The sequence below is a fragment of the Alligator sinensis genome, unplaced genomic scaffold (assembly GCF_000455745.1).
Source record: "Alligator sinensis unplaced genomic scaffold, ASM45574v1 scaffold402_1, whole genome shotgun sequence".
NCBI classification, from domain to species: Eukaryota; Metazoa; Chordata; order Crocodylia; family Alligatoridae; genus Alligator; species Alligator sinensis.
In genome coordinates, this window is record NW_005842089.1 from 850,625 (window position 1) to 871,601 (window position 20,977).

Genomic DNA, 20,977 nt, shown 5'->3' on the forward strand with positions numbered 1-20,977 from the left:
CTCTTAGAGATATTCAAGCCCAGTTATAATTACTGCCATTAAGCGTTTCAGACCAACAAAAGCTTTCAAACAGTACTCCTCTTATTCAGATCCCCTAGACGTTATGTCCATGTGCTGTAAGCAAGTAAACTTAACATGCTACAGATTTGTCTTCTGCTGGAGAAAGAGAAGAAATTAAAGTTCTCTTAAAACTTTAAAACCATATATGTACTCACAGCTGGAGATTTAGGAAGGCAGTATTTTTGGAATTAGAGACATGACCCCTTCCTAATTCAGACAGCTTCTCTCTGAATTTAATGCAATGCAAACAGAGCTCACAGAAATATCTTTATTTAAGACAAAAAGGGAAAACAAGCAAGAGTGGTAAAATCTACACATCAGTCATGTTTCTGGGTGGTCATCTCAGTCACTGGCACAGCAATCTTTAGGGTAAGATCACAGTGGACTTTCCAGAGGAGGTCCCCATTCTCCTCTTAGGGCTTCTATAAAGAGCAAAGAGTAGTTAGATTTCCTGTAGGCCCCCAGTTAGTCAAGGGCAGATAAGTCTAAGTTAGGCCCCAAGCCTTGTACACGTTTTATTCCCACATCATAACAGCTGTGCTTTCTTGCTCTAACGGCCTGGAGTATCCAGCATCGTGTTTGCCAATTTCAGTACTGGAAAAGTTCTATGGATCATTTAAATGTTTTAAAGGATTGTTTGTATTATTGGTATTTTCCTTCAGGTTTCATATACATATGTGTGTTTCTAAATTTAAGGCCAGTAAAAAATTATATACATACACATACAATTTTTTACTGGCCTTAACTTTAGGAACAGTATAAATTAAACCCCTTTGGCTCCAACTACTCAGGAAATGCAGAGTGGCTGTGAAGTGTCACCTAAACCCTGGGTTCCCTAGGCTATTTTTAAACTAACATGCTTTAAAAAGGGGACTCCATTCAAATCACTGACACATGCCTGCAAACTTAATTTCCAATTCCAAGTTATGTTTGTGAATTTCCTCAGGACAGCTGTAAAGCCAACAGCTCTTTGCAAACAGACTTGCTTTCTGGAAAACTTCCACAGTAGGAGGAACTTGGAACATCTCCTGGGCCTAGAGACTACCAGACTTCCTCCTAAGCATGGTTCCTGCACCCCCCATTGCAGGTAGTCCTTAAGGCACAGACTTCTTAAACCACATTCTCCTGCCCCACTTCCAGTTATCTTCCAAATGTTCCAAGAAGGGCAGCTGTTCTCCCAAAAATGAACAGGCGGGGGCAAGAAAGGAGAACATGCTGCAGATGGCAGAGCTGGAAGTCAGCAGAGCTAGGAGAGCATGACAGCCACCCTCCAGCCCCACAGAGGTCATGAAGAGCAACACTTTTCCCCAATCCCTAGCCCGTGCATTGGGCTACAAACAGTTTGGAGAAAGTAAGTTTTCCTCCTGGAGCCCAGCAGGCAGTTCAGCTGTAGGAAGCCTTCAGTCTTCCTCTACCAGACCAAAACATCAAGCTCACCACCAGAGTCAAAATAAAAGCAGATCTGCTGCTGCACACTACTGAGGATGAAGAGTCATGGCCTACAGTTAAGTTCAGAGGCAGAAGTGTGGGACTGGGCACTATATGTATCTAAGTTTCATAAGACTCAAAAGAATCCCATCAACCTCCTGCAGACCTGAGTGGATCCACAGAAATGGGTGAATAAGTCACCTCTCATCAACTTTCAGATTCCCATTTCCACTGATCCGCTGCATGGATCAGACTTCTCCTGACCAGGACATGAGGATCCTAATCTACTTCAGCATCTCAAAAATCACTGGAGGAAGTGAATCAGTGGGAGATGCAATGGGTATTTTTCTCAAAACAGGAAGCCCCCTTTCACACAATTTTATCACAGAAGCATCTATGCCATACACATTTTTAAAGCAAGCAAATCCAACAATGGTGGAATACAGAAAGTGCTTAAAGAAAATATCTATATACACACAATACAACTAGGGGGAAAAGGAATTAAACTTCAGTGATGTTTAGGTGTTTCATTGATTTGTCAGCTTCTCAGATGCAACAATTTTAACTCATTTAGTAGAGGGTATAACATTTTATAAAACCCATACAAATATGACAGCTCTGAGTAAAAAACATTAGGCCTTTAACAAGTATCTAAATATTATGGAGGTATTTACTGCCACTCCATAGTTAAGGATGAGCTCTTGTGCAGTTTTGAAGTAGAGTCAACCTGTTTTGTACGAAAAATAGAACCTCTTTCCCCCCCACCTCATAATGCAGTCTGAATATAGAATAAGATTTACTTATAAGTTTAGGAAAATGATCAGGTTAGAGGCAATAAACATATATATTTGGTCATTTCTTAACAGAAGACTACAGATATTTCATAATGAAATTTATGAAAAGTTACAAGCTTGTGTTAGGTCTATCTTTGAAAAAAGTTGAGTTGCAATTACATTAATGTATTAACTAAAATGGCACCTAACTGCAGTTATCATAAAGGGTCCTCCTAAGCTCAACAACTGAATTGTTATGATGAGCCATTTTGGCTAGGGACAGAAATTACACATAAACCAATGAGTGACGGGAAACTGGCTCAGATCTGTAACGCAACAGAAGTTCAGCGCGCATAAACTGCTTTCAAAATGGCTGAAAACAATTTAAGGTAAACCTGGATGGATGTAGTATAGACTTAACCAATTTAAGTTCAATTGGTTTACTGAACTTGTGTCCCAGATCCCCTCCAGATTCAAGTTAAATCACAGTCCACCAGCATCCCAGGATGCTTCACACCTCTCCTACAAGAGTTCTCCCCCCCTCCCCCCACTGCAGGCATGTGGCTACATTTCCAGAATCTAAAGTGAATGTCTGTTCACTTGCTTATCGGTTCAATCTACGCTGCTTAGACTAACTTGCAAAGATTGAATTGATTCAACTGCAGGCTTTTTGACTGTCTGTACTTAGCCTTTGACATCAGAAGTTGATTAACTACTTACCAAGCTTTCCCTAAAGCTAATTTGCACACAATGGCTGTATTATTTTAATGACTCGTTGGTATGACCAAGACTGGACAGGCATCAAGAGTTCTCATGGGTGGATTCTCAAGCCTGACTGTCCCTCTTTTTTATTCCAAAACTGCATATTGGCTTAGGCATCAGTTTGCAGGTCTCCCCACAGTACTGCTGCCTTACCTCTACTGTGTACTGAGGCAGCACTACACAGGTAACAAAAGTAAAGTGGGATCCCCTAAAACATAGAAAGAGTGGGGAATTTAGGAATAAGTTGTCCTGACAGAGACTTCACACAGTCTGTCTCACTAATAAAACCTTCTTAACTAATAAATCAACTGCAAATTACAGGGTCAAGTTTGCCAGTGTGCTTCTTCTGTTATGTACTGTTTACAGTCTTAAATTTACACCGCAGTTATGCTATAAAAGTTGGCAAATAAATAAATAAAAAGAAGAATCTCTGGTGCCTGTAAAGATCAGTCTAATTTAATTTAATTTAATTTGGGACCACAAATGCACTAATCATAAATTGTACAATGGCAAATTAGGGCAACTCAGCTGTGGATTTCTTACCTTAACATACTTAAATTCATTTTAGGGTTTTTTCCCTGGGTTTATATATATATTTTTAAATAATACCAACATCTTTGTGATTTTTTTTCACTTACATTATTGATATGCCGTCAGATCTTAACTCTATCCCAGCATTATTTACTGCAAAACAATTATGTATGCTCAAATTCCTTATATTACCTGTAAGAGTTAAGAATCAGTATACTTGCAATCAATCACTCTTTGGAACTTGCCTTCTGCACCAAGATGGGAATTTCCCAAGTATCTAATTTTTGTGTGTTCATTTCATAGGAATAAAGGCTCAACTCTCCATCTTTTAAAAACATACAGCTAGAAAGTAGCTAAAAAACCAACTGGTGTGTTGGAGTTGCATTAAGGAGGCAAGAAAAAAAAAATGTAATCAAAACGTCATATTACTGATAAAAGTCGTGAAACCAAATACACCAAATCACAAAGTGGGATGTATGATGACAGGCATGAGCAGGGATAAGTATTTACATAGTTCAAATATTTGTTTTAATGCTTTGTAAGCCAGCTTGCCAGATTTTCAGGAAAGACATATAAGCACAATCCATCTTCTCTCTGCAACACCGCTATGATGCCAGCCCACACTGACCCCTGCACAGCTCCTCACTTCCTGGCACCAGCACAGGCCCAGACAAAAAACTCCTCTGGCTCTGTGGCCTGGATATGGCCCACAGGCCGTATGTTGCCAATCGCTGATCTACACCAAATACTACTAAAAGAAAGGCAAGGTAATCTCAAGAAGAAAGGAGGAAATACCTAGAGTTTGAATTTTGAAGACAGTTAGGGAAGATACTGAAGCTACTCTTTTACTAGGAAGCATTTGCAATTGTTATCTCCAGAATATTCAATTCATGAACACATGTGCATTTTCTACCATGGAAAAAAAAATACAATACTTTGGTAGATACCCTGCTCTATTTATGTCTACTTAAATTAATGCATTAAAGTTCAAATGTACAAAGTTAGCTAGTGGACTGCGACATGTCAGCTTTCACACAACAAAGATATCTTTAGGAGGTTAGAGATACATCAAGAGAAACTGCAAGACATTTATCAGCTGCACAGGACATTATTGAGAGCATACACCTGACAAATTAGAAGCATGTGGTGCTTTAGTCCCAGCAGCATTTGCACAAATTGCTTACAGGAGCTGGGGGAGGGGAGGAAGTACAATCTGCTGTACATATTATGGGCAAATGCCGCTAGGTGCTCGCTGCACTGTCTATTGATTCATTCAGACAAGGCAGTCAAAACCTCAGTTACTGTCACATTTGCAGAGTAGAAAACAAAAAAACAGAATTCAGATTCTACTTGACACCGCTCTCTGCAATTACTGGGCCCGCATACGTATTTCGTAACATCAGCGATTGCCACAGACCAAGTGTTTTATTTACTGGAACGAAACTGCTAAGATGCAGATGAATTACATTCTTATGTTCAGGAAAAAAAAAGTTCTAAGAACTGAGGGCACTTATACACATGCAGGGAGGCTGCTCCGACACCAATTCCAGCCCGTCGGAGCAGACTCAATTAATCAAGTCTGCTGGAGTGTGGAAATTACCACGCTCCAACAGAGTGCAGCATCCCCACACTTAAAAATGGTGGCAGGGCACTTTAAACTAATGCTCATTCGACCAGCTTTAGTTTAAAGTGCCCCACTGCCATTTTTCAGCACTGGGACACTGATACACATGACGCTCCAGGCACTTTTAATTAGTGCGGAGCTGCAAAAATTAAAGCACCCCCCGCGCCTCCCGGAGCACGTGTATAAACGGCCTGACATTTTAACTGATCAGTAAAGGTTTAACCAAGGAATTTCTAAGCATCATTAAATAACAGTCCTGGGAAACTTATCTTAAAATCACACCATTAAAGGAGGAAAAAAAAAGAAATGGTATGGTCCAAGTCATCAGTTCAGACAGCAAAAAATCACAGAGGTCCAAGAACTCTGTTTACTGGAAAATGAAAGTGCAGTATGTTGGGGAGCGACAGAAACTGGTTTTTAACTTTGACAGCAAACTGCAGCAGTGGTCTGCAGACGGCTCCATCACTTCCAGTCAAGTCACCCTGATGCAATTTAACTGCACTCAGCCCAGGAAAGCAGAAACTGGGTGTGTCTGGGTAGCTGGATCAAGCTATAAACTGCCCTGATGATTCTGTTCTGCAATCTTGAGCTGGAAAAAAGGTGGGAAGTTAGTGAACATTTAGAGAATTCCACTGCCCCGGACCCCCAGTTCTGTTGATATCAGACGTTATCAAAGCCTTGCTGAGGAGAGACTGGAAATTTAAGAACAGAATTCCCCAAGAACAAAAAAGGCAAGGGGGAAAAACCCTCATCTCCTTCCAGCCAACAGTGCGCGACAGGAAATTGTATTTGACTACTGTGCTGAAACTGTTCAAAAGATGGATGGGGGAGTAGTAAGGCAATTAAACTGTATGTAAATATACTCCACAAGCCAAATGTAGTGTTTATATGGATCCAAGCCCTTAGCCACACTGGAGTGATCTGGCATCCTAGCCACCAGGTGGTGGTCCTAATGTGTCTGCAAAATCCCTTACAATAGAGCACGTGCACTGCAACATGTGAGCCAGGCTACCCACTGTGAAGCTCTCCACTGAGCCAGTCTCCACCCACTTAGTACTAATTTGAAAGGAGACGGTTTGTACTGCTGGGGCTGGTAAAACAGCAGTCCTCCTGCCAGCAGGTCAGTGATTAGGATAAACCGTCTGGTCTGCTTTCTACACTTCAATGCCCCAGGGTCAGACCGGCCAGAAGCTGCTTGCCTGTTCCAACAGGACAGGACATGCCACAGAGTTCGACTGTGGGCTATTTTAAATTGAACAATCACTGTCTTCTACATCTGTGAAGTAATACAGTTTGGTCACCAGCACATCTCTGAGAACACAAATCTCCCATGTTGCCAGCTGGGCTGAAGCGGGTATAGCGGCATTGGTATCTACCCAGGGATAGCTGTAGAGCCAAAGCACTGAACTGGGAAATATGTAGCACTTGACTGTAATTCTGGGTAGCCTGCAGAATGGAAGAAGTGAGCACAACCCCTGAAGCCATAAGAGTGCTGTGAGAAGATAAAACATTCAAATTTAGGACAGCACCACTCTGTTCTGCTCAGGGTCAAGAACTTCCCAATTTTAAGATGAATAAGACTAAAACCTTCATCAAGACTCCTCATGCTCACCTCTGTGCAGGAGAAAGGCACTACTATTAGACAGCACAGATACCCCCGCCCCCTGGCTTTTTGTAAGAACAAAAGAAAGTTGCTTGATCCAGGCAACTTGCAGAATGTAAGCAGTTGGACCAGGAGCTGGATGCACCATAAGGATCTTTTGGGAATAAAACAGATTCTGCCATGGCCGTGAGACCTGCTCAGTGAGCGACCTGCTTAGGAAGAAGGAAGAATGGGGACCCTGCCTGCACATTTCTATTGAAACTGTTACCAAGGGACTCTGGTCTGCTTTTCCCAGATCAGTACAAATATTCTGGTTTCTTACAAAACCCACCAGGGTGGGTGTAAATGGACAACCTAGAGACTCAAAAGGCCAGAAGCATCCCTTATCTACCCATGACTGATGCAAATAGCAACCCACTGCAGACACAAGCAGTTCAGTTTTCCTGTGACATCTTAGCTTTCCATGGGACATCCCCCTGTTAGCTGCAAGGCCCAGGTAGGGTGGCAGAGCCCCAAATCCATGTATACAGCAGCCACCTGACCCAATGCACAATGGCACACTGCATGTAGATGGGGAAGAAAGAAAAAGAGAAACGGAACAAGGTTATTTTGCAAGAAGTTACCTAATTAAGCACCAAGGCTACAGAATTAACACTACACCTAGGGACTGGGAAGTCGGACCTGATGCCTCATTAGCATGCCACTCTTCCATGCTTGCAACTGCACCTCAATATAATTCATTCATGGAAAAAAAGAAAATGAATCAGCAGAGTCCTAGCAAGTACTTTTCCAGAAATTTAGAGTGCATTTAGGAATCAGACCAATATAATGACCATCAATCATAAGGAGCTGAGGAATAACCTCTCCCCAGGTGACTGGAGCTGGCTGTTGAGACAGACTGGGAAGGAGGATGAGGAACCCCAGAAAGCAGAATACCTTAAGGTTTCCTAGGTGTCACTGCTGAAACTTGAGGAAAAGAAAAAGAAGAAGCATCAGGGCTGGGAAAAATGATACAGGCTACAAACCCAAAACACTTTTATGTTGCCAGAGGCATCCTAGTCAACCTCCAGATGATGGGGGTCTCCAGCCTCCCTCAACATACTCATCTGAGTACTCCCTCAACGTACTCTTCCAGCCAGAGAGGAAGATGGACAAGACGGGGAAAATTCTCCAGCACAGAGTACTTGAGGAGCTGCTAAGGAAGCCTCTGTCCTGCACACAGCAACGGGATGACTAGGGAGCAAGTTTAGAGCAGTTAACCAAAGAAGACCACAGAGGGCTTTAACAGGCCTGAAAAAAAACACAGCTGAAGAACAGCAGATGCCTAGGTTGAACAACTGCAAGCTAATACATACTTCAGTGTTCCATCTTCAAATTTCCATCATCAGTTTGGAAGCGTGCCTACAGCTCTTAATTTGTGTAGCACACTGACTGCACACTGTTATCAGTTTAGGTTCAGCCACTTTGGCACCTGCCATGCACAGCTGAACAATCAGGCTGGCGCTCCACTGCTTCCTAGAAAATTTGCTTTCACTTTCTTGTGTTTCGTCTACAGTAGGGGATGGCTGCTCCCCAAGGTAGGGCAGCAGAGCTCCGGCATAGATGTAGTCAAGTCAGTTCCCCCCTGAATGGCAAAAGCCTTATCCAGCCAGCACAGCCATGCCAATGCTGGGGATTTTGCTGGCACATCCATGTGGGCTAGAGGGCGTGATCCTTTCGCACCGCTTGCCAGCAGCACTCTGCATGTAAACAAGGCCCCACATTATACAAAATTTGATACTGAAGTATCAAGTATCTCTGATGTAACAGAACAGATACTGCAAGATAAATCTCTCAGGACAGCGGCAATGTGCTTCTGAACACACTGATTACTGCGTACCAAAAATTCACTCTCATCTTGGAGTTGGTAAAATTAGGTCCAATTGTTGTTTTGGTAGATCATAAGAATGTGGAAAGCACAGACACAGTGAAGGTGCAATGCTGGAATAAGTTTCCATAAAAATATACTATATAACCTTCCTGTAAAGTCTTCTATAATAATAAACCTCAGCAGAAAAGCTTGCAAGAAACAGGTAACTGCCAGCTACAACTATTCTCCTGCCAAAGGACAGTTCTACAGTTTTTTTCCAATCATAATCCATCAAGCATAGCCAATACATATTTACCAGCAACAGTTTCTTAATGCCAAGTTACAAAAAAAAAATTAGCCTTGAAAAAACAGAGTCCTGCCACAACCTATTCTTCAAAGAAAAAAAAAAGAAAGAAAAGAGAAAGACAAGACTAATGATGTTAGTCACTCGTTGTAGGACAGCAGGCAAACAACATTTTGCAAAGCTGACACGTTATGCCATTTATCCTGTGGAGTTATTTATCAAGTCATCTAAAAAAAACAAAAAACAAAAAACAAAAAAAGCTCTTTTCTAGTGTCAGTAAACTTGTGACAAATACAGAAATAAACTCATTGCAACACACAAAACCCACTTGCACTCTACTACTCAGAGTTTGCTCTCATTTATTTTATTTAAAACTATAAATCGGTTGGTTTTAAAGATAAACTGAAAGGATTTTTTAATTCATTAAACGTAACATTTTAGAACCTAGGTTTTGCCCACAGTATTTCTCCTGCAGTCCTAGCTCTTAGAAGAGTGTTGCGAGTTGCATTCACTGCCTTTCATTTGAGGTCAGACAGATCTGGGGGAAAAAAATCTCCATTTTGTGCTTACCTGCCAGGGACAGTTGAATTCAGATTTAAATACTTAGCATGTTTACCAGACGTGTTTAGAAAGTCAGGGAGTCATTTTAGACACTAGGGTGTCATGATGCAATTAATTAAAAACTGATCTTTGGAAGGACCAGTTGCAGCTGCACAAATAAGTGCAAAGCTCAACCCTAACCTTAAAAGTAAGGATTGAGCATTGATGTTATGTATAGAAAATATAGCAATTCCTCTGTTAAAAAAAAAAAGAAGAAGAAGAAAAAAAAAGAATCACAGCGCTTGCTTCAAGTACTACAAGAATCAGAGAATTTAATGACTAAATCCTTCATTAGTCTAGATCACAGAATGATAGAAAATTAGGGTTGGAAGGGACCTCAAGAGGTCATCTAGTTCAGTGATTCTCAACCTCTTTCATACCGCGACCCATTTGCAAAGATCGATGGCTTATCCTGACCCACATATTACTGGCCCTGCCCAACCCACAGTGCCCCACTGCCCCTGCCCTGCTGCAGCCTTGGTGCTCAGCCACCTTCCCCCAGTGCCAGCAGGCACTTGCCTGCCCCCATACAACCATCCCCTCCATACACGCACCCCCTCCACCCTCACAGTCCCCAGGCCCTGGCCCTCCGACCCCAGCTCCCCATACACTTACCTTCATCCGGATGCTGGGGCTGCTCCCGTGACCCTGCCTGGCTGCGTGCTGGCCATGCCCCAAGCAGGCTGGAACCCTGCCAGCCTGGCAAGGGGAAACTTGTGCTTTTGTGCATTTTTCTGGCACTTGCTCATGACCCTTTGAAATATTCTTACAACCCACTTCTGTGTCATGATCCATGGGTAGAGAAAAGCTGATCTAGTCCAACCCCTTGCTCAAAGCAGGACCATCCCCAACTAGATCATCCCCGCCAAGGTTGTGTCTAGCTGGGTCTTATAAACCTCCAAGAATGAAGCTTCCACCACCTCTCCCGGTAACCTGCTCCAGTATTTTACTACCCTCCTAGCGAGAAAGTTTTTCCTAATATCTAACCTAAAGTTCCTTTGCTGCAACTTGAGACTGTTGCTCCTTGTTCTGTCATCTGCCACCACTGAGAACAGTCCAGCTCCAGCTAGTCTGGAACCACCCTGCAGGGAACTGAAGGCTGCTGTCAAATCCCCACTCAGTCTTCTATTCTGCATACTAAATAAGCCCAGTTCCCTCAGTCTCTCCTCACAAGTCCTGTCCCCCAGCCCCCAAACCATTTTTGTTGCCCTCCACTACACTCTCTCCAATTTGTCCACATCCCTTCTGTAGTGGGGGGTCCAAAACTGGACACCGGACTAGCGTTCCCTCCAAGTTGTGCGATATGCACAGCCACACAGGCACGCCTGGCAGCACGGCACGATCATGTCTGTGTGGCTGTGTAGCTTAGGGGGAACGCTGCACAGGACTCCAGATGTGGACTCACCAGTGCTGAATAGAGGGGAAGAATCACTTCTCTTGCCTTGCTGGTAACGCTCCTATCAATGCAGCCCAGGATGCCGGTAGCCTTCTTGGCAACAAGGGCACATTTTTGGCTCACATTCAGCTTATTGTCCACTGTCACTCCCAGGTCCTTTTCTGCAGAGCTGCTGCCCAGCTAGTCAGCCTCAGCCTGTGCCAGTGAATGGGATTATTCCATCCCAAGTGCAGGACTTTGCACTTGTCCTTGCTGAACCCTCATGAGATTCCTTTTGGCCCAGTCCTCCAATTTGTCTGGGTTACTCGAAATCCTAGTCCTACCCTCCAGCATATCTACTACTCCCCCAACTTAGTGTCATCTGTAAACTTGCTGAAGGTGCACTCTATACCAACCTCCAGGTCATTGATAAAGACACTGAACAAAACTGGACCCAGGGCCAACCCCTGGAGTGCTCCACTTGATACCAGTTGCTAACAAGACATTGAGCCATTGATTACTGTGCTCAAAGCTCGATGCTCCAGCCAGTTTTCTATCCACCTTACAGTCCATTCACCTAGCCTGTATATTCTTAGCTTTCCTGCGAGAACGTTGTGGGAAACTGTATCAAAAGCCTTGCTAAAATCAAGGTACACCACATCCACCTGTCTCCCCACATCCACAGAGTCAGTCATCTCATCATAGAAGGCAATCAGGTTGGTCAGGCACGACTTGCCCCCAGTGAATCCATGCTGACTGTTCCTATCACCTTCTCCAAGCGCTCAGAAATGGATTCCTTGAGGACCTGCTCCATGATTTTTCCAGGGACTGAGGTGAGGCTGATTAGTCTGTAGTTCCCTGGCCCCTCCTTTTTCTCTTTCTTAAATATGGGCACTATGTTTGGCCTTTTCCAATCATCCAGTACCTGATCGCCATGAGTTTACAAAGATGATGGGCAGTGGCTCTACAAATCTCATCAGGCAACTCCCTTAGCACCCTCAGGTGCATCCCATCCGGCCATATGGACTTGTACATGTCCAGCTTTTCTAAATAGTCCCCAACATGTTCTTTTACCACTGGTGGTTGCTCACCTCCTCCCCAGACCGTGCTACCCAGTGCAGTAGTCCGGGAGCTGACCTTGCTTGTGAAGACTCATGCGAAAAAGACATTAAGCACTTCAGACTTTTCTGCATCCTCTGTCACTAGGTTGTCTCCCCCATTCAGTAAGGGACCCAATGCTTTCCCTGACCCTCCTCTTGTTACCAACATACTTGTAGAAACCCTTTTTGTTTCCCCTTCACATCCCTTGCTGGCTGCAACTCCAATTGGGCTTTGGCCTTCCCCACTTCATCCTGCATGCCCGAGCAATGCTCTTATACTCCTCCCTAGTTATTTGTTCAAGTTTGCACTTATAAGCTTCTTTTTTTGTGATTTACTTTACTGAAGAGTTCCCTGCTAAATCAAGATGGTTTTCTGCCATACTTGCTAGTCTTCCTGCACATTGGGATGGTTTGTTCCTGCACTCTTAATAAGGCTTCTTTAAAGTACACCTAGGTCTCCTGGACTCCTCTCCCCTTCAGACTGGCTTCCCAGGTGATCCTGCCCACGAGTTGCCTGACCCAGGTCCTTACTCTGCTGCTCTCCATCCTTCCCTTCCTCAGGATCCTGAATTCAATCACCTTGTGGTCACTGCTGCCCAAGTTGCCATTCACTACTACATTCTCCACCAATCTATCCCCGTTTGTGAGCAGCAAGTCAAGAAGAACACAGCCCCTAGTTGGCCACCCCAGCACTTGCACCTAGATGTTGTCTCCAACACCCTCCAAAAACCTCCTAGATTGCCTATGCACTGCTGTATTGCCCTCCCAGCAGATGTCAGGGTGACTGAAGTCTCCCATGAGAACCAGGGCTTGTGACTGGGAAACTTCTGCTAGCTGTCTGAAGAAAGCCTCATCCACCACTTCCTCCTGGTCTGGTGGTCTGTAGCAGACACCCGCTACAACATCACCCTTGCTGCTCTCCCCTCTGACCTTAACCCAGAGACTTTCAACAGACCTATCTCCAGGTCCATACTGGAGCTCTGAGCAATCATATGGCTCTTTTACATAAATGCAACTCCTCCTCCTCTTCTCCACTGCCTGTCCTTCCTGAACGGTTTATACCGATCCATGACAGTGCTCCAGTCTGTTATTCTGATCGTGTCATAGCTCCGTGACTATGCAAGGACTTCCAATTCATCCTGCTCGTTTCCCAGTCTCCGTGCATTTGTGTACATGCACCTGAGGTAATTGGTCGACTGTGCTGATTTCTCAGGAAGTATAAGGACACCTCACCTGTTGCCCCTCCTGCTTGCTCTTCCTCCAAGTCTCCTGCTTCCCCACTTACCTCAGGGCTTTGGTTTCCATCCCCTGGCGCGCCTAGTCTACAGCCCTCCTAAGTAGGTTAGTGAGCCTGTCTGCAAAGATGCTCTTCTCTCTCCATCAGGTGGATTCCATCTCTTCCCAGAAATCCTTCTTCTTGGAACAACATCCCACAGTCGAGGGCCCTGTAGTCACTTTTGATCTGCTCAGAGTCTTCCCTGAAAGTATTGCCCATATGGATGAGCAGCATGGGGTAGTAGTCAGAAGGCTGGATGAGTCTCAGTAATCCATCCCTCCATGACAATTAGATGTTTCAAATTTATTAAGAGTGGCTCCTTTAAGAAATTTAACACACCGTGTCAGACTTTTTTTTAGTCTTTCAGTTATAATAAAATAACCCAGCCTTCATATTTTCTTTATAATTGTAACTCTCTGAAATTATACGTATAAGCTTCAAAGATTCTTTGTAAAAATTAAAAACAAGAAAACTCACAGGCAAAAATTCAGGGAGTTATAGTAAAAAAAATCCCCAAAACAAACCAACAAACAAACCCACCAAAAACCCCCCACCAATAATTTAGGGCAAAACAAGATAGGGATGTTTTAATGGACCTAAAAATTGAGCAATAACCCCAGGATATTCCACTAGACTCCCCTGTTGACTTAAAAGTATAAAGTATGGAAAAAACACTCTCTGGACAGCCAGAGCTGCAGTAGTGACAACATGAAAGGAAAGAAAAATAATCTAGATGTGATGATTAAAATTTAAACTAGTTCAACCCCTTCCCTCTCCCCCGATACAAAGATGCTTTTATCATTATGGCACGGTTATCCAATACCATCACATACAGGAAGGTGAGGGTGGCTTGAGTGCCTACCTTTGGGCATATCCATCCGTACCCTGGATCTGTAGATTTTTTTTTCAACTGAAATTTCTTAATTTTTGAGTTTGCCATGTTTGTAAAGCTTCAAGTAAAATGGGGTAATATACCATGCTTTATACTTTATAAATTGCTTTAACATGCTATCATCCTTAATTTCATCTTAGGTAGGTTTTTTTCCCCCCTATAAATTTGTAAGTCAAAGTCAAATATTTCAATCCAGCGAGATACTCAATCTTCACACACACACACACACACACACCCCCCCCCCAGGAACAGAAAAAGAAAAAAAAAAAAAGAATAGGAAATAAGAGGCATTCAATTTTACCTTGACAATGTCTAGAACTCCCTCATTAAACCTCAGCACAGTGGACAGTATTAGTTTAGAACAAAAGCAATTTCAAATGACATTTCAAATGTTTTAGAGTAAGTAGCCTGCAAGCATAAAAAAGCTATTACAAATAAATTATGAAACTATTTTCAAGTTTAATTTAAGAAACATACATTTTTCTATTACTGATTACATTAGTGAATAATTGAGGGTACTGCTTACATTCAAGCAAGTAAAAGTGCAAAAGGCCACAATTTATGCCAATGCCCCAGTACAAAAAAGAAGGAAGTTCAAAGTCTTGGCTGAAATACTCTACTCCATCGTGCTTAGTCACTGGAAGAATTTCCCACTCGAGGATGATCTTATGTAAAGCACACTGCAGCATCTATGCACGGTAGAATGAAAGGGACAGCAGCAAAGCAAGTTAGACTAAATCTTGATTTTGTTAAATTTTTAATTTGGACTTTAAGATTAAATTAAAATTTAAGGTCCACAGTTCTCCACTGATGTCATACCCGATCTGAACAGGAGGCATTAATAGAATTTATTGGGTCTTCAAACAGGATCTCAAATACATTCTGCGGCAGACATGTCTTACTGTGTTTGTAATATTCCATGTCAGTCTGCAATGCTTTACACATCTGTAATCACAATGAAACAGTTACAAATAAGAGATATCAATTGTGTGCATGTACATGTGTGCGTGTGTGTGAAAGCACTATCACAGAATGAATGACTTCTCTCTCTCTCAGACAGACAGACAAAGCAGCTAAAAGTAGATCTTTATTTCCTAAGTGACAGACATCAATCTGGCAACATTACAATTACCTATTTTAATAGGCCAAACTAGAGATGTAGGTGTAATCATTGTTCGATAGATGCTAATGCAACAGACTAACAATTATTGACTGAACCCTTACCAAATAGTTTTGTTCTGATCAATCTATACAGCCCTTACACGAGAATATAGTTTTAAAGTGTATTGCTTTTCTGTGATTAAGGAGATCTGGGTGAGGATTTTGATGTGTATGGCTTAACCAAATGCCAAACATGCTACTTATCAAATTTCTCACAGACAGGATCTCCCAGGGTCAAAAAAACAAACAAGCCCCGATGCTGCAAAGCGAGAGCACAGGGAATGCCTGCATATGCAGTATGTGGCACCGCAGATGGGTCTGAGGTGCCACATACCACACATCCGCGCTCATCTGGACGTGCCCATAGGTGTTAAGAGGTACACCATAATGCCCAGTTAAGCTTCCAACACTGTATCACAAGTGCTGGTAAGTTACCCTCCCTTTAAAGAGCTCCTACAGTGGGCATGCTCTTCTCTTCTGACGCACATATTTCAAACTGGTTTCCCATAAGCCAAATTAATACAATATGAAGTCTCTCTCTAAAGAGGAGGACTTAGAAGCAGGAAGACCTAGACAGAGCCCCACAGCATGAAGATGACAGGCTCTATTTTGTGACATCACAGTAGCAATCTGCTTTTGATTCACATTTGAATTTCAATGCCTGCATGAGCAGATACAAGAGAATAATGTGGTAAGTTTAAAATGTACATACGTGGAAACCTTGCATAACACGCATGTGAAGTCTTCTAAAAAACACAATAGGGCCCAGTCTGCATGGGAAAATCCCCCCTATACATAGGGTGACCGTAAGGAAATCCAGGACACTGCCCTCCCCCACAAGTCAGCGCCACTGCTGCTGGCAGTGGTAGAGGCCGGTGGGCAGGGATGTGGGCACAGTCTGATGGAGAGACAGAGCTGCCTGGAGCACCTTGCTACTCAAGCTCCCTGCTGGACTGGACCCCGCACCTCTGTCATTCCAGGACTTCTGTTTAAATTGACCAACCGGCTGGGACCAGCCTACGAAATCTGGGACTGTCCCGGCCAAACTGCAATATACGGTCACCCTACTTGTAAAGCAAAGAGGATAGGTCTACACACTAAACACGTTTGCTGGCATAACTATCAGTTAGGGGTGGAAATCCTGCTCAAAATAATTATGCCAGGAAAAGCCCTTATTGTAGATATCCCTGTATCAGCAAAACTATGCCCCCTCAACTCCTCCTTTCCTCACTCTGCCCTATGCTAGGAACTCTGCACACATCTCCCTTTCCCCTCTATTATGTCTTCTCTCTCTCAGTTAAGTCAGAGCTTATTTTATTAAATTATCTGGGGGAAATAGGACCTGGGCACTATTAGGCTGGAATGTGTTAATACTGTCACAACCCAAAGTTGTGGTTTTCTTGTTTGTGCGCGCTTCGGCATCGCTAAATTGTGTTCCCGCTAAATTGCAGCTCTTTTGCATGGTAGAGCATTCTGTTGCAATTAAGAACCCGTGTGCAGGAGTTTTTTCCCCGCCAGTTCTGTAGCCTTCTTTGCATCGTGCATTTCTTTTGCATTATGGTGATGCATGCACGGTACAAGGAAGTTCCCGCCATTTGTATTAAGATTTCCGCCACATTATTGGCCGATCTTAATATAGGCACACGTGGCAGCTAGCTATTGGCTTGCTAGCTGTACAAAAGGCTTGGGTAGTTTACGCCCAAGTCGGAGAGAGAGAAAGCACGTGGAGTTCGGGAAAGGAGCGTGAGGATCTCTAAGCGCTGCTGATCCTTTTGAACCCAGCTTTTTCCTTAAGAGGGCAACAGAGGTTTAACTTGTCGAACCCACGGAGCTTCAACAACTCTGGGGGCTAATTTCCGACCCCTCGGAGCCTTAACAACTCCGAGGCACATAACCTCTAACCTCTCCCCGTCGCCGACCGCAATCCTAGACGTATCCCTATCCTATGGACCCAACTGTCGAACCCACAGAGTCTTAACAGCTCCGGGGGACCTGGGAACCGAGTAACCCATGGAGATTCAGCTTCTCTGTGAGAGCGAATTGTTAAACCCACGGAGCTTAAACCACTCCGGGGTCAAGGAACCGAGTCTATCAGAGCCCTCCACCAAGAACTCAAGCGGAGCTGTGCCTGGAAAGCTGACCAGCCTACACCACGACCACCTTGGGTGTAAGTAAATAATCTTTTCAATCAACCATTACGCCTCCGTGACTGATTCTAGCTTGAGCGTACTATACCGCGCTGCGGTTTTCTCCGGCCCCACGTGCCCGGGCTGCTGGCCACAGCCTGTGTGCACAAAGACGGGCCCGGCTCGCCCCCGAGATCGGGAGCCGGCCCGCACAAATACATACCCTACCAACCAGTTCTCTCACATACAGACAACTTCTACCTGAAGCTGTAGTTCTGCTAAAAAGATGGCAGTCAACAGGGTTTGGCTCTTTTAGGTGTGGAACATTTACTAAAATGTTGGGGCTGATCCTATGCAGTAATAAACAGTGACCACAATTCATCCAAGCAGCAAGTTGCTAGCAAGTTGAGGTATACGGCCTTGTAATCTCAGCCAGAGCTCTGGATATAACAGAGGCTTGAACTATTCCTGTTCATTTCCATTCAATGCCTTCTAGAGGCTGCCATCTTAAACCATACACTCTGATTTGAGTTGTTTTTGCTTGTGTGATTTTTTTAAAGTTTCTCTCTACCCTTTAAAAGATTTCCCCAATTGTAAACCGTGTGTGATGATGCAATGTCACTGCCAAGCGGCAGTCAGTCTTTGACAACAGCTTTCTGAGCTCTGAGCCATCTCCATTCATTTCAAGGTACTGAAATGAAAACTGTAGTCAGATTATATAGTATTATCAACTATATAAGCATTGGTCAAAGTTTCCAAGAAAGGAGAGGGGGATTATATTACCTTGGGATTTGACATTCAAATCTTCATGGCATCTCAGGTAAGTGCAGTTAGGTAACCTACCCTCCTATCACCTCTGTTGGCAAGACTGTAAACAAGTCTTACGGGGTTGTTGGTTGTAGCCACGTTGGTCTAAGGACACACAGCCTCTCCCTATGCCTGACAAAGGATGATTGTGCCCGAAATATGGCAAAGAACAGTTTTTCCAACTATTTAGTCAGTCTAATAAAAGATATCACATCTACTCAAAGAACCTTGCCTGCCAACAACTCTTACAAATATTCACAGGCCTTATCTACATTAGAAAAGGGCTGCAAGTAGAGAGATACCAGCAAACTCTCTTAGTGTAGATACAGTTTACATTGGGGTGGGTGTAGAAGCCTTTTTGTGTCATTTTTTTATCGTAGGGCCTAGGTCCTGCAAGCACATTCCCAATACAGGCATCTCATCAGCTCAGCATGCAAGTGGCCACAGGATTAAAGCCAGTCTGTAAACTCCCAAAAGGAGGGAACGCATCTTTGTCTGCAGAACCTACCACAATGAGCTACCAATACCAATCAAATCCACAGGGTGCTACTGCAGTAAGATAAATTCATAGGAACCAACAGAAAGGCCAACAACTGGCTAAACTGAGCCAGTACAAACCAGGAAACATAACAAAATTGCATCCCTCCACCATTTGGTAAAGTAGAAAGAACAGACATAGCGTGAAGAAAATTATGGTGTCGCAGAGAGCCAGACAGCTTGAGCACTAGTGCAAAAGTTATCAAAGAAAACATACCCTTCCACAACATTTATCTTTGTATGTGACAACTAAGGAGCAGAATAGAGGAACAGTGTTTATTCCCTTTAAACCTAAATACCTTTCTCTGTCTCCACCCTCAAGTGTAAATATACCTTTCCTAGGAGTAAGAGCAGTAAAATTAGCCTGCTCTAAAATCGATCTGCCACTTACTAGTACTGTACAGCAGGAGTGTGCGTTTCACTATATAATGGCCTTCCAATTCTCCACCCCCAAAGTAAGGACACTCATTACAAAAGGGTTTTGATTGCACCCGTTTTTATAACATCTGGCTGTGGAATAGGACTCTTGAAATAATTGTTTCTACTGTAGTATATGGCTAGCAAGCATGGCGTGAAGCAGTCTAAAGCATGTGCTGGTGTTGGTGACAACAATGAATTACTACTCTGGTCTACAACAAGATTAACACTTAGAATCCCGGAATAAAAACAAGCCGACTGCTCAGATATTGTGTCAAGAGGCCAGATCAGAAAAGAAGGGGAGGGCAAACAGTAAGAAGGTAAGAACGGAGATGCAGACATTTACTAAAACTGTAAGCAACTAATAACCTAAATAATAAATTAATATCTAGTACATTTATGGCAAGAGGCAAAACACAGTCTGAGCAGTAGAAACACAAACAGAAGCTTAAAGGAAGAAATGTATGGCGGGGTGGGGGAGGAATTGTAAAGATACAGAATTTCAAATTACCCTAAATTGTAAACATGAAGCAAGCATGCAAAAATGTGGGTCTTGAAAAAAAAACAAACAAACAAAAAAACAGACCAGACCTCAACTGGCTAAACATAAAAGCATTAATGGCAATTGGCCATTTCATCTGTACAATTAGTACAAATCATGTTCCTATGGAAGGAGACTGACTGCCCTAAGGATAGGAGTTAATCACACCAAAAGAAGGAAATTTGCTAGCTGATCCTAATTCAATATTACTATTCATACTGACTGCCAAACTAACTAAATCCTTGTGCCCAACTACTTTGTAAGTACCGATTCAAGAATGACCTCAGCCTGACTGCAAGCCTCGGGAAGAGTGCATTCTCAGCCCCATCTCTGCAAGGGAAGCCAATGGCAGGGACTCATTATTTCAAAGCATCAAATTATTTTATCCCTATTTTGGGGGGCAGCCCTATCAAATATCCCCTGAAAGAGAAGAAAATTGGAAATTCAACTGCTTAGTAAGTTTTATGACCCTAGATTGGGCTTGTGTTAGCACTGATGTCACAAGGAAGAGAAGCTATGCAGCAGGAACAAACAAACAAACCCAACACCACAAACCAAGCCCTCGGGGCTGTCTTTATGTTTGAGAGTCTGCTTCACAAAGGATCCTTATCCTGGGCCTCATAGAACAACTGGCTCTTTAGGGACTTATCTAAGGCCTTACTCAGAAGCAGGTTTGCTAATTTCTGGACAGGTTTTTTATCACGAGATTTCAGAGAAGCTTCAGAAATTCCATCAGGAGTTACCTGCAGCTTTGGTGCAACTTTGTTATTTCTGAGACCAACGGTGACCTTTGAAGATCTGTGGCTCACAAAACTGAACTTCCAGATTAAATATCCTTTTCTCCTAAAACCCTATCTGTAAACAATTAACCACCTTCAGATTTCACCATTTGGCTTCTGTAGTTAAGTGTTTACCAATTCTTCTTCGCAAATCTTTCACATTCCTCGGTTCTGAAACCTGTCAGGAGAAGAATCGCATGCATACATAAAAAGTTCAGGGACAGAGACAAAGATGTAAGAAAGTCAGAAGTATTTACATTTACAAGAGACAGACAAGGTTCTTTGAGTGAATCGGATATCTTATTAGACCAACTTAAACAGTTGGAAAAAAATGTTTTTAGTAAGCTTTCACGTTTAAAAACCCTTTGCAGGCCAAGGAAGTTTGTGCAGTTGGTGTGTGCTCTTCCTGGATGGAATGAACAAGATACTCCT

General features: G+C 43.2%; 1 protein-coding gene across 2 annotated transcripts in view; it reads right to left on the bottom strand.

The window, feature by feature from the left end:
* The window catches only part of USP22 (ubiquitin specific peptidase 22), a 176,871-nt gene that overhangs the window by 129,800 nt on the left and 26,094 nt on the right, over positions 1–20,977 (bottom strand). The gene's annotated exons all lie outside the window — the stretch shown is intronic.